Raw genomic sequence first — 15,051 nt, forward strand, 5'->3', positions numbered from 1 at the left:
GTTTATGTAACTGTGGTGAATTGTTTTCTCACTTTTTAAAGTAAAAGTGAATAAATTTAAATTTTTGGTACAAGTGCTATTTGCAAGCATTAAGCAACCTTTTGAAATTGTTTTATTTTCGTTCCATTTATTCAAAACACGTTCCATTTTCATCAGTTTCTCTCATCCCACCATAACGTTCTCGTGTGGTGAATTTTTCATGTTACATAAACAGCAAACTCGAAAGAAGTGAGAAAAAGCAAGTGAGAAATTTTCGAAAGAAATCATTCGAGTTAAATTCGAACGATTTACATAAACGAGCTACTGATCAACGTTTTCCGTTTTTTCATTTAATTGCATAAAGATTGAGGCTTAGCCCTACTTCATTCTTAATGTTTATTTATTATAAATAATTCAATTTCGAGTACAATAATTATACAATTGACAATCGAATGACAACCATTTTTTGTAAATAAAAATATTCTTAGCTTTTTACCAATTCTTCTGCCTGGCCAACTCATCTCATTTTCTATATTTTATTTGGTCATGTTTGCATGGCCAATTCATATTATTTTCAATATTGAATGGTGAATATGCAACCGCCACATCACTTCCATCTACACAGTAAAATGATCATATCATGGAAGCCATAGACGCTTTGAGTAAACAGGTTGCGGAGATAAAAAATGCACAAAGACGAAGCAGAACGAGATCTCAAACTTCAGATCGCAAGCGACGTCGTTCGCTCCGTACTGATGAAGTCCAATTTGTAAATACGTCTAGCCGCCTGTTCTATTATTTATAGAACATTAAGAATTAAGTAGGGCAAAGCCTATAATTGGTGTCTGGCAATTATTGCAACTTAGTCTGCGTACACACCGATTTGGTAAGATTTTATTATATTACCCGGCGAACGTTGTCTCCCCTTGCAATTAATTTTCCTTGCTCAGCAGAGTTGTAATATATGTTGTTATTCCAATATCAGTGTAGATAAAGAGATAGTCAGGTTTAACTCTGTAAGAAGCAATCCGTGTCTAGAATTAAAAGTAGTTTCCGTATATGTCAACTTAACTTTAAGCATTTAATGCGCAAATTATTTTGAATTTTTTTTTTCTTTTGAACTGCAAAAACCTCACATGCATTTATTATATTACAAATATTTTCATGTTATTTCAAATTCTTATAAGCACTACAATTCAAATGAAAAGGATTTTTTAATATTATATTAACAGTTTAATTATGGGCTACTATAATGTCACCTTAAAGTTAAATCATGAGAAATATTTTTTGTTAGGCCATTTGAAGCGTATATATATAGATCAGAAGGTTTTCCAATACGGTAACATGCAACATATACTTGCCCAAGCGAAAAACATGGATTTTCCAAATTCAGTCCACTTACTTTTAGTGTTTGACCTTGAGATTTATTAATTGTCATCGCAAATGCTAAACGAATTAGAAAATGCAATCGTTGGAATTGAATTGGAACATCGGTTGGTATAATTGGTATGCGTGGAAGCAATATATGGTATTTTCTCTCTGAATTTTCCACTTAATATTGTTGATTCAATTAAGTTCATCATAATTCTTTTTATAATTAATCTTGTTCCATTGCATACTTTTAGTGGGTTTAGATTGTGTAATAAAATGATTGGTGAACCAATTTTTAAAAGTAATTTGTGTGCTGGTAGTCCTGGCAAATCAAGCGAATTTAAGAACTTAGTGGGATAATTCACAATCTCGTTTTCATCTACCACTTTGTCGATGGACTTAATCGAAATTAAATTACTAGGCAGTATACCTTGAGTTTTGAAATTGATTTCATCGCAATCTAAGTTCTTGGCAGCCAGAATCGCTCTACTTTGAAGTCATTGATAATTCTATTAATTTTGATATATGTTTGGAAATACGCTTTCTATTAATTCCTCTTTCGAATTTATACTTCTACAAAAATATTCTGGCAATTTAATAAAATATATGGACACTTCGCCACAAAATAGATGATTGATTTCATCAGCATAGGTTGAACGTGGAATAACTGGCAATGTTTGTCTAAAATCACCTGCCAATAAAATAAAGCCACTCTAAAAAGTCTATCGTTGGCATTTAAATCTTTAAGTGTTCGATTTAATGCTTCCAATGAATACTTATGTGCCATTGTGCCAATGATGTGACATTTTTGAAGTACTTTAGCCATATTTAATTGTTTTTTTATATTGCAGAAATGCAATAAATAATTGCTTAATTTTAAATAAATATATAATAAAAAATTGGTGAAATTAAATATCATATGAAATTACTATTTCTTTCAAATACATAATGAAAAATATAATTTCATTTAAGTTTAACATTATTAACATAAATGCATTTATTAAAAAAAATATTTTGACCAATTTTCACTTTATTTCAATTAACATTTCGAATTTATCTGTCATTTCTGTTACTTCGTAAAAGTTCGAACAATATACACAAAAATACACAAAAATAAACAAAAAGAAAATCGGGAATTACGGAAACGGGAATTATTAAATTTATTATTTAAGAGCAGAGCATTTGAAGTGTGATATTATGTTTGTAGCATTTTTGCGTGAATTGACGCAAAACAAATATTTGATCAATAGTTGATTTGCCTGCTCTAAAGCCACATTGATATTCGCCGACTATTTCGCCTATCGTTTCTAAAAATTTGTCTTTCAGGATAGTAGACAAATTCTTATACATACCAACGAAATTAGTCTATAGTTCCCGCGTTCGAGTTTATTACCTTTTTATAGATTGGCCATATCAAACTTCTTTTTCATGTTTCTGGCATTTGTTCCTGCTGCCATATTTCACATATCAGAGAGTGCAATTTTTCTGCAATCTTATCATATATCGTTATGCGGTAGTGTTATTTTTAACTGATCCTTTACCCAGTTTAAGCACATTTATCGCCTTCTTAACGTCTCTTAATGTCTCTTTTATCTAATAGTTTAGTGCTAAGTCGGTGAAAATAATTTCTTTGTTGCAGTGGATCTATATGTAATAATAAAAACAACACTTTTTATTCAAAATTGCTGTAAAACTGGTACCTAAGCTCTCTTTTACGAAGAGCACAATTTTAAATAATCGTTTAGTTCTAAAGATATTTATTGAGCTATGCAATCACTGTTAAGTATTTGTTATTATAATAATAAGATCATTAATAAGACAAGCTTATGATTATAATAATCTTTAATTAGAAGAAAAATTTACATTAATTCCCAGTTCATTATATGATTCCCAGCCTTAATTAGATGAGAAAAAATATTTTACTATAAGATCAAAAACTATTATTTTATTACAATTAGTTTATTTGTTGATAGTATATTTAAAAAAATTAGAAATCAATACATACAATTAAGGCATAATTTTTATTAGAATTTATATAAATATGTGTACTCCAGTATTTCCAGTCTCAGTAAAGAAGTTTTCTTTTAAATCTGGCATCCCTTGTTTCAATGTTTCCTCAACGCATGCCACAATTTTTGGCGCCACAACTTTTGGGGAATATCAGTCGTATTTGGTTCGTGTAGTTTAATGGTGGTGGCTGAACACGTAAGGACTGAGTTTAGTTTTTAAAATAATTTCGGTTTTATTACCATAGACGTAAAAAGCGTAAGTAAATGTGTTTTTATAAAAAATATCTGATTTATGGTGTGCTAATAATTAAATTTTTAAAAATTTGTTTTGTTTTTATTGTTGCTATGAATTGTAAGCCATTTTAGTGGGTTATGTTTGGTTCGAACTGTTTGTACTGTATCGTTTGCTTTTATTTGTATAGTGTAAACCTCATTATTTTTATTTATTTAAAATAATTGCATATTTAATTTGATTTAATGTACAATGCGCAAATGACTGCATTCCCAATACTCAAATGCATGACGCCACACGAAACAATTAGTTTTTGTCTTGTATTGCATACTGTATTCGTATTGTTTCTAATTTGAATTTATTTTATTATTTGCTTTACACTTATCCGTAAAGATTGTCGATAAGAATGGTGAAACGTTTAAATTTTGGTCACAATTCCTGTAGAAATCCGTACCTTTCGCGATAAATTGTATGTAAAAAATTATCTTTATGGTTAATTTTATTTGGTTTTCTTATTTCGTATTAGTAATAATTATATTATTAATTTTGTAAAGAATTATAATAATACTAATATTTATAAGAATGTTTTTAACATTTATTTTTGCTAAACTTTAAACAGTTCATGAGTTTTTACCACATTTGAAAGTAAAATAAATTTTTATTAATTAAAATTATAGTTATTTATTAATATAAATTAAAATTAAATATAATATATAATGATAATATAATGATAATAATAATGATACAATCGGATATATCAAAAGTTTTTATTAAATATGGCAAAAGTTTTTTAATTAAATATTCAAAGTTTTTAATAAATCTGGCAAAAGGTTTTTTTATTAAATATTCAAATTTGTTTTTATTAAATCTGGCACCCTTTGTTTTAATGTTTCTGCAATGAATGCCAGAATATTTGGGAAATATCAATACCAGTCGTGTTTGATTTGGCGAGTGGACTGGTTAAGATTTTCTTGTTGAGTGGTAGTGGTGATCATTGTGAATTTTTAAATTATGTTTGAACAAGGTAAAGACACATAAATGTAGTGTAGCTTGTTTTATTAAAGGTGAACGGTAGTTAAATATTTTTATTTGTTTGAAATAAATATTACCATTAAATTAGTAATACCCAAGTAAACTGATTTTGAAGTAAATAAACGTTTTTGTATTTAAAATAAGAACAATTTAAATATGTGCTTCGTATTTTTTTTTTTAATTGGAAATACACCATAACATTTTCTTCAAGTTATACGTCTTTTAATTTCCATTTTGTTTTCCTTTTTTGTGTTTCTTTATGAACCATTAAATTTCTATGTGAACCAATTAAAAATAAGATTTTACAAATGGCAATTTAATGCGTAGTACGCAAATGGCTGCATGCACACATACACACTCACACGCATAAACCCTTACCAAACGGTATATTTTTGTCTTGCTCTGCGTAGTCTTTATGCATTGCATCTAACTTGAATTTATTGTGTTATGTGCCTCACACTTATCCGTAACATAGTAACATTTTTCAATATCAATTCCGAGTAAATGATTTGTTTTCAGTGAGTTTGTTTATTTATGTGTATGTTTTTAAATGAATATTTCTTTTTAACAATATGTGTATATTTTTATAGGAAATAAATATATTTAAATAAGTATAAGTATATTAAAATTGTAAACGCTGCCTCCTCTCCAATATTTTCTTTATTTTTTTTTTATATATATATTGACATTCTGTTGCAAGAATGAAGAAAAAGAAAAGAAAAGAAAGCGATAAAACAACGAAGCAAATGAATGAGGAGCGATTGAAATAATTGTCTTACATAGAAAAATGTAAATTAAATACCCACTCAAATATTTTTTAAAACTTTTTTGTTATTTAATGTTATTCTTATAATAAAATTAATATGATATTTTTCTATTTAAATTATTTCAGTTAAAATATGCTTAGAATTTTCCAAATCTGGTATAGTAAAAAAATGTTTGAAATCGGCGCTTGAGATGCTTGAACATAATTACATGTATTGCCACTGGATTACAACATATACTATACATTATGTGGGTCAAACAATATCACAGATTCTCATCACCACCCAATCGATTTCAGTAGTACACAATCCAAATTAATTTCTGTGACCAGAGATTAAAAGGGTAAATAGTACTTTTTTATAAAATAATTTTAAAAATAGTATTTATTTCCAATTTCTTTCTTAGACCTTAAGCGAAAAGTTTTATTGTCATTAACAAATAGCTTTAGACGTAATATATAAAGATAAAAGTGTTACCTTCTATAGCACATCTTCACTATGTTGATTTACATGGATCAATAACAAAAACTATTTATTTTCATCACTGATTTCTTCTTCACTACACAAATGGTGGTTCATTGATTAATCACCAATGTAGGGTGTTTATTTAGTCGGATGATATGGACTAATCCAGTGATGAATACTGTCGGATGAAATGGACTTACATTGAGTTCCAGGGGACTTAATACTAAAATATTTTTGGGATTTGGTCTAGTCAAAGGTACATTAAAAATATAATATATCATATATATTTGTAACTGCCATTGCTGGTATTATGAATAATTCATTAAATGCTTAAGTAAATAATAGGTCATGATGCGAGAACCTAAGTATTCATATCTGCCAAAAACTGAACTGTACTATTTCTATTATAAAATACTAAGCTGTTCAACAAGTTCCGGGAATAAAAATATAAAAATAGATATTTAGTTGTACAAATGAATTTTTTTCAATATAATTTCTGTCAATTTCAATATACTTAATTTAGTGATCGTTCAATTTACTGGTCTTTTCTCTGTAAGTCCGGTAAATCCGGTTAATGGATACTTCTCTACGATAGTTGTAACTCCGATTAATATAAAACCGTTTTCAATAGTATATTATTTTTAAGAATGAAAGGACTCAGAAGGCTGAATGTAGTGGGCTGAATGTAGCAATCAGGCTGACTACATTCCTTATTAAGATATAATATAAAATAGTATTATGAATACAATTTAAAATTCTTATTCAATTTTTTAAATTTTTTTGTTTAAAAAAAAATATTTTTTTCTTGTGAAGCAGTGTAATTATTATCATTTAACTATATGTTAACAATTTAGAGTATATATAGTATATTTTATTAAAATTATTGCCGAGAAGATTTACTAATATGAATGAACTTGTTCCAACAGAGTTACACAAAAAATGTACGTCGTGAATTCATCGAAATAAATGAAATCATAAATGCGTATACTGAAGTGTCAGTTCGACCAAATTTCATCTTGAGATGTTTCAATCTTTCAGCAAAAGACAACACGTAAGACGTTTACTTGATCAGATAACGTGTCAAATGCGTAAAGCTTCCATATTGAATCTCCAACAGACGGATAACAAAATATTACTGGAGATGAGCAAATATTTTCAATATTATGATTACTACATTTGGTGAATCGATATCCTGGATTAAAAATATATTGCATAACAGTTTGGACTGAATGTGAGCAGAAGTTAGGAAGTTTTGGTTATATAAATAGTAAGTATTTCGCTATAATTATTTTCACTATAATATAAGATAATGAATTTGAAAATGATAGTGAAGGTGGATTTGGATTATAAAGACAGTTAGTTTGCAAACGGTAAAATAAGTAATCTAGTAAGTTAGGGTAACAAATTAATTACACCCAACTCTGTTTTTACACGGTAGATTCGTTGCTCAGAAATCCGTGTAAAAAGAAACCGTGTATAAAAAGAGTTGGGTGTATTTAAATGGTTAGAATACGACGTTACGGCGTTCGCCAAAATTTACTCAGGTTTAGGATCGTTTCAGACCTTTGTTAAAATCTAAATACTTTCGGAAGAGTTGTTATAGCTAACTTAGATCTTCTAAAAGGTCAGTCTTTACGACTTATTGATATTTGGACTTCAGAATATTCAATGACACATAGTTTTTATTTTGAATTTTTTTTAAAAATAAGCTTTTAAAAACTCCTTATTTTAGGTTATGTTTAAGGATGAAGCTGATTTATGTTGCATTTGTAGCCTCTGATAATAAATTTCAGCTCTTCAGGTTTTAAACATTCCGCTCTCCTAGAAATTATGCTCTTTTATTTACAGATGATTTTTATGAACGTATATTTCTTATTTATAAGGAAATTAAACTTTTATTTCAATAAAAATTAAAAAATCTACTTGTCTATTGTCCATATTGCACTGAACAATATCTAACTAAAATGGAATGTGATATTATTAATTAATTTTTATTTTTTATTAGACCATGCTCCTGATGATGACTCTCAAAGAGAGTCGAAATATAGAATTATTTAATAAATATCAATTAAGGATTTTTTTATTATTTTTTTTTGTTTTTTAATTTTTATTGAAATAAAAGTGACCTATATCCAGCTAATAAATAAACAATAAAATCATTTTAAAAGGAAATTTTTAATAGTTGGAAAAGAGTTTCCGAAAAATATTAGTGCAATTCCTTCCTATGCATTATAGTTCAAAGCTTGACAATATTTCATCATCTTTTGTTTATTAGATGATGGTCGGTCGCAAAGGAGATACTGAGGAGGTCACCAATTATCAATATTGCTAATAATGCTAACTTTCTTTTAAAAGCAGTACAAAATTTTAAACCACTATTTAAGTACAGAAAATTGAAATCATTTCAATACCAGTAATTTACAAAATACCGCATAAATACCGATGTAAGATGTCTAGGATCATCTCACCGGAGAGGAGTAAAAACAGATAAGCTATTATCATTTTCTTAACAATATGTGCTAATATAATTAAGACAAAAATCTTATTTAAACAATACAAATTGCTTTTGTTGGCAAATAATACTACATTATAAAAGCTGTGCTAAAAATTTTTACGATTACTGCGGTTTTGATAATTATTTCCAAAAAAAAGTGTTAAAGGATCATTGGATAAATATTGAAGCCTAATATGATTTTGGTTTAAATTAAATTTTAATGTACCTTAAACCAATATATATACTAATGAATTTGTCCTGAATAATTGAATAATAGTTGTCGAATTATAAATTTTTCTTATTATCCAATATTTATCCAATTATTTTATATATACACAATTATCTACTAATTATTCAATTATCCTTAAAATATTTTATTATTATCTTATTATATATTTTTTTATACTAAATATTATATACTTGGTTTATAAACATCTACATACACATATATTGATCTAATTTTTTTTTAAATGCGTCTATAAATAATATTTATTTTTTTAACGCTTTTATAAGATAAAAGGTTTTCAGTGTAAAATTTTTTATTAGAACTTCAAAAAAATCGTAATATTGACGAAAGGTCAATAATTATATAATGTGACTGGTGAATTGACAAAATGATCGATTGATTAGTATTTTTGAGTTAAACAAATGTTTCTATGTTATCTGATTTTAGATCTTTTATCTTTTTAAATGTTATTATTGCTTTTCTATTGAATTTAAAGTAATTTTAAAGTATTATTTATCTATAATATTTTTTCGGTGATAAATGAAATGCTATGGCAGCTGTGACAGCACAAATGTAGTATTTAAAAAAGTGCAGAATTTTGGGTGATATTTCCTTAGTTCCCATGTGCTTATACAGACTGCCTAGTTTTGGTTTATTAATATTTGAGCAGTACTATAATTTAGCATATTTTAAAATTTATCCCAAAATTATATTGGCGTTATTTTTTCTTCTTTCTCTATTTTACTTTTCTTTCCCAATGAATTAGAGAGTTATATTTATTTTAATATATATTCGTTTGCCTACCAACTTTCCTAAGAAGCAAATTAATACTAATTCAGTTAATATTTATAATTATGAAAAAAAAATTGAGACAGACATGATTTTCCGACTAATAATGAAACAGGGATAATTATGAACTAACATAATTCGACTCGGAATTATGTTATTTCTCAGTTAATTTCTTTGATCTTGACCTATTATGGATCTTAGGTAATATAACTAAGCTTAGCATAAAGCTTTACATTATTGTTAAAATATTAAAAATTGTTTTTCATGATTTTTACGCTTACACATCTTTAATGTTTTGAATTCATTTTATTCTGTTTGCATTCTACGTCTTCTATAATATTGATGGAACCATAGGTTTTTGTAATAAATCGGTACAGTTTTCGTTTTAGGCAGCAATTATATATGTAATTGTGTTGTCACAAATACTTATGTAATTGCATTGTTAAATATAGCTGTAATTGGAGATAATTGCGTATATATCTGCATGTAAATGCTGTAAGACCTCGCTTTCCGTCGTAGATACGTTCCAATATATCGCGACTCAAATTGAAACAACGCAAAGTGAATTGCTATTTTCTATTGGAAATCATATAAACATCGAAGATACGTTACTGTATTTTTCATTCAATCCTTAAATGTTAAAAAAAGAAGAATATTTAAATAACAAAACAAAAGTAAAACTTTATTAATTAATTTAAAAATATAAAAAAGACTAGAAATTCAACCAAAAATTAAAAATTGATACAAAGAATAAATAAATTATAAAATTATTTGCACTTCTTTCGCTATCAGGATCGTTTTTTGAAAAAATGTCTATTTGCTTCCTCAATTAGATTCATTGCTTTAGAAATTTGCTGTGAAGTTAAATTTTGACGCTTACTTATATCTAGGAAGCTGTCTTATTCGTTAGCGATTTCCAAATCCAGTTGCATCAATTCCTCATTAGACATTTCTTGGTTATGAGCTAGCAATTCATTTATGTCAACTTCATCCATCCTTTCAATATTGGACTCCTTTGATACATTAGATTAGATTATGCTGGCAGGCCAAAAAGGCCACGCGTAGACCACTAAGGTCCATTGCGATACCAGATCAGAGTCTTGTTTTAGCGATTGTATGCATCACTTAGGATGCGCGTTTCATTAGCAAAATTTATTAAGATTCCAACAGAAACCTCAGGTATGTACTCCAGTCCTGCAAAACTGAAAGCTCCCAAGTATTTTTATCGAGTTCTCGAGAGAGCCCCATGACATCTGTCCGTATCGTGAATACAGAATGTCCTCGGCCATTTTGTTGATTAATAGGATGTAGTTTTGTCCCTCGCCTTCTTTAGCTGGCTTGAGGACCTTTAACACCTTCCAATCGCTTGTTGGCACATCCGGATTCTGTCGTTGTAAGAGACGAAGAGCATCCTCTGGCTTCACCACTCGAGGTAAAAGAACCTTCGCTTTGGGCAAAGACGGGATATCTTTCCTGTCCACTACCTCCAAAGATGCCCCTTCCCATAGTCCTTGGAGCGTTTTAACTGCCTTCCTTAACTAGTTCAGGATAGAGTCGTCTTTACACTTCAGTAATTTTACTCCGTTGAACCAGCCAGCGCCATCAAATGATGGCATTGGAGCGCTCATTTTGGCGAACATAGCATCTAATAGCTTCATTTCCACTATTTTCCACCTAGTTTCTACCATTTGACCCTGTGGATCACTGCGGTCATTAAGTGCCACAATCAAGCGTCGCTTGGCCACTATCTCCGCCATTGTTAGTTTAGATGTAGACGCTTCCTGTTCTTTTGGATCATTGGCTTTCGTCTTTTTTGTTGCTGCTTTAGATGTGGACGCTTCCGGCCTTTTAGTAGTATCGGCTTTCCAAAAGGACCTTCGCTTTCCGTTAAACGCTGCCTTTTACATGCCATATCCTCCTCGATTCGATTTGCAAATTTGGAATCCGAGGGTTCACACCACCTTTTACCTGTGAAAAAGGCTCGGCCTTTCTCTATCTCCTCTTTTGCCCCGACTAGCCTGTCCTTCTCTTCCTTCGACAGGCTAGTCTGGGCCTGTCTCCGAGGCGAGCACAGAGTTTTATCGCAGCCTTATATCTGGATTTGGCTTTCAACCCCTCCTTATTTGGTTCAGCCCTAGGCCTACGAATGGCCTTAGCAGCTTCCCCCGGAGAACGAAGAAAAGCTTCCTCCTCAATTGTGTTGACACTAGCAACGCTCTCGTGATCCGAGTCTACAGAGACTATGGCATCACTGCGTTGTATTGTGTTTTTTTTTGAAATTGCGCCTTTGTGACCCAAGTCTACAGGAACTTTGGCATCACTGCGCTGTTGTTTGGCAGTAGTAGTGCAACTGCTGGAACCTGCTCCGATCCCAGCAGAGGTGCAGTCACTGGCGACGCGGCTTATAAAATCACCGCGCCCGCCGGTGGTAGCAACTACGCCTCCCACCGACGTTTGGGCTGATATCCCAGCCCGATTTTCTTCATTCTTCAACTCCATTTGGATTTTTATGGAAAAACCTACCATTTTGCATTTTTTTGTCTACTGCCAGACACCTCAAAGTTATGACTAGGGAAGGGGCTCACCTGCACTGACCCTGTAGATACCACGACCACTGCACATGAGACTCTTCCTTCATCTTAGCTAGACACATCACAGTCCTTGACAAGCCGCATCATGTTCCTCAGCTATAACATCCGAGAGCTTCATGAATCGAATTGCCAAAAAAATGGATGATGCCCATTGCCCGGTCAGCACCCACGGGGAGGGTTTACAACGAGGATTTTCGCCGACCGGACTCCTTTGATAAGTTAGCAAGAATTCTCTGAATAATAATAAAAAAAAAAAAAACATCGCATTTCGCATTCGCAAAACAACGCAATTCGAATAAACAACGACTCACGGCGAAAAGAAGTCTTAATTCAGTAACGACGCAACTTCGAAAAAAAGACAAAGTGAAGCGACTCAAAGTGAGGTCTTACTGTACTTAAATATTTTCATCTAATTGTGATTGTATTTCTATACAAATAAGTACGTATTTTAATAGAAATGCTTTCGTATTTGAATGCAAATAATAATATAATTATTATAATTTAATATAATATAATATTATTATAATAAATAATAATAATATAATTGAATTCAATTAATTATATTTTTAAATTGAATTACTTCTCTATTCAAACCCAAACAGATTTATATTTGGGTTCTTATGTTGCTTTATATAAAAAAACAATAACAGTTGTTTGTTATAAAATTTTACTAACTTTATTATAATATATTTGCTTTTAAAACTATAATATTACTGAAAAGACTCTTAAATAATTATAATATAAAAGAAATATTATTTTATAATTTTCCACAACATACTTTTAATTTTTATTGGAATTTATATCTAATGGTTTCTTATGATTGCTTACTTTTATTGTGGTGACAATTGTAATACAAAAAAAACAAAACAAAACTATTTAACAATAAAACAATACAGCAACAATATATAAAAGAATAAATATATAACATACAAGTTTTTATCTGTCAGAATAAAAACTATTGACATTGCCATCTCTGTTTTTATTCTTCAATGTATATTGTCAATAATATCCAATTTAAAAACAATTTATTATCAGTTCCAAGTAGGAAGTATACGTATATGAGTATCAAAAAAAAGAGTTTTCAAAGATTTTAGGCAAAAATATAGTTCAGGCTCTAAACAAATTTTAGTTATTAAAGCAAAATGTGGCATATCATCGTCATCAAAATCATTCAATCAGTCAATATAACCATATTAATCAAACAGTGGGGCAGTGGTAAATTATAATTTTAATCAACATTTTTATGAGGCAAGGTAAATTTACTGCTCTTCTCTTCTTCTTCAATTTGGGAGCCTTAATTAAGTAAAAAGTTTGACATTCTAAACTGATATTTAGTAAACAATGTTTTTAAAAGATTAACTTGTATTCCAATTTGAGGCACACTTTTTAAGTCGCTGATGAAACGCTTCGAAACGTATCGAAGAAATATGTTTAAGAGGACTAGTATTTTCTCTAACTTTGCCATAGTGAATAAGATTAAAGATAATAGTTTCATGGTTTGATAGCTGTAAAAATAAATTATTATGCTCAGTTACTAAATTTGCTAATAAATCGTGGCAGTTTCTGGAGACAATATTTGAATTACAACATATACCAATAATAAGTTCTATTCTTGGCATGGATGTACAACATCTCCAATTATTAAAGACAAACTATTTATCATATTAAGCATTTCAGAGGCTGAGAGTTTTAACTGTAGTTTCGACAAAGAATTCTTATCTAATAAAGGTGGCTTATTTTTATATACTGGACCAAAATTAAAATTGAGAAGACAATAATTGAATTGTTCTAATGTAAAAAATTAAATCATAATGGCAAACACCTTCTAAAAGATCGTGTATGACATCGACAGCATAATTTTCTGTGACATAAAAAGTCAATCTATTCCAAATTGCATTTCCCTTTATATCAGTTATTCTAACATCTTTTACTGAAACATCATGTGAATAGTTATTTCTGTTTCCCAATAGGCATGAATCTTCCTTACTAGCTGTTCGTGTTTCTTTTCTTTTGCATTTTGCAGAGCCGGCAAAACGAAGAACAGTTAAAATTTTCACAAAAACCCAATATACTATTTAAGCCTAAATTATCACCTAATATAAGAGCACACAAAATTTTAACTTCTGTGTATCCCTCTGTAACACTATCTAATTTAATTGCATTTAATTCGAGTTCTTTTGAGTCTTCTACCAAAGGATTGAAAACTCTACTATCACCAAATTTTTTTCTATCCGCACTAAAGAGTAACATTGCAAAAAAGATACTTGGTAGTTTCGAACAAATATTTTCAGGTAAACACGGAATTTTAATATATACTGCACACAGTTTTTCTATGCCTACATGTGAACCTAATACATTATTGGGTTCAAAGTCATCGGAATATAGAAAAGTCGGTAAATAAAATGTTGGTGGATTGTTAGCAAGAATGTCTGGCAAGAATACGGTGAGCTGACCTCCGTGTTCTGTACGCCCTCGCCGAGGGGTTAAAATGGGATTTCACACTGGAAGTGGAATTGGTGCTGGTGGAGCGGTTAGCATATTCGCTTTGACCGAGGCACCTGCAGAGCAACAGGAGTCAGCGTTGCTATCTGGCATAGGTGCCGAGGTGCTCGATGACGGAGCAGTACTTGATTTTGCCGTCTGAGGAAATGGTCTAGACGGATAACAGACGATTGCCTAATAAGACTTGAGCGTCCCCCCGAAGGGTTGGAAGTTTGTTTTTTTGTATTGTTATTCAGCCACAATGAATGCAAACACAAAATTATTGTTGCAATCGCCTTTTCATCTCTACTTTCGAACGCCGCCTTGGAATCAGGCGTTAATCCCAGAATAATTTTTCCGGAAACTGTGGGCCAAAGTTAATTTTGTATTAAAACACTTTTCATTTGAACCGACAATGCATGATGCATAATTATTTTCATTAAGTTTTTCAATTGAATAAAGTTTTAAATCAAGTTCAAAAATATACACTTAGCACAAAAATTCTGCGTACAGAAAGTAAATTTTGTTTCAACATATAAAAAATTATTAAATAAATAAATTTTTTAATTAAATTTTATTTTTTATTTGTAATTTAATTCGTTATCTTCATTTTAAGCT

General features: G+C 30.0%; 1 long non-coding RNA gene across 2 annotated transcripts; it reads left to right on the forward strand.

Annotated features, from left to right (window-relative positions):
* The first annotated feature begins 4,504 nt into the window (after positions 1 to 4,504).
* Positions 4,505 to 8,589, forward strand: LOC119672470. 2 transcript variants are annotated; one of them, XR_005251900.1, is made up of 5 exons: positions 4,505 to 4,615; positions 5,516 to 5,730; positions 5,794 to 6,108; positions 6,779 to 7,119; positions 8,128 to 8,589. It is a non-coding gene; the product is annotated as an uncharacterized LOC119672470 (long non-coding RNA). The 2 variants fall into 2 exon arrangements; XR_005251899.1 differs by lacking the exon at positions 4,505 to 4,615 and adding an exon at positions 5,328 to 5,412.
* Positions 8,590 to 15,051: the final 6,462 nt, after the last annotated feature.

The sequence above is a fragment of the Teleopsis dalmanni genome, chromosome 1 (assembly GCF_002237135.1).
Source record: "Teleopsis dalmanni isolate 2A chromosome 1, ASM223713v2, whole genome shotgun sequence".
Lineage (NCBI taxonomy): Eukaryota > Metazoa > Arthropoda > Insecta > Diptera > Diopsidae > Teleopsis > Teleopsis dalmanni.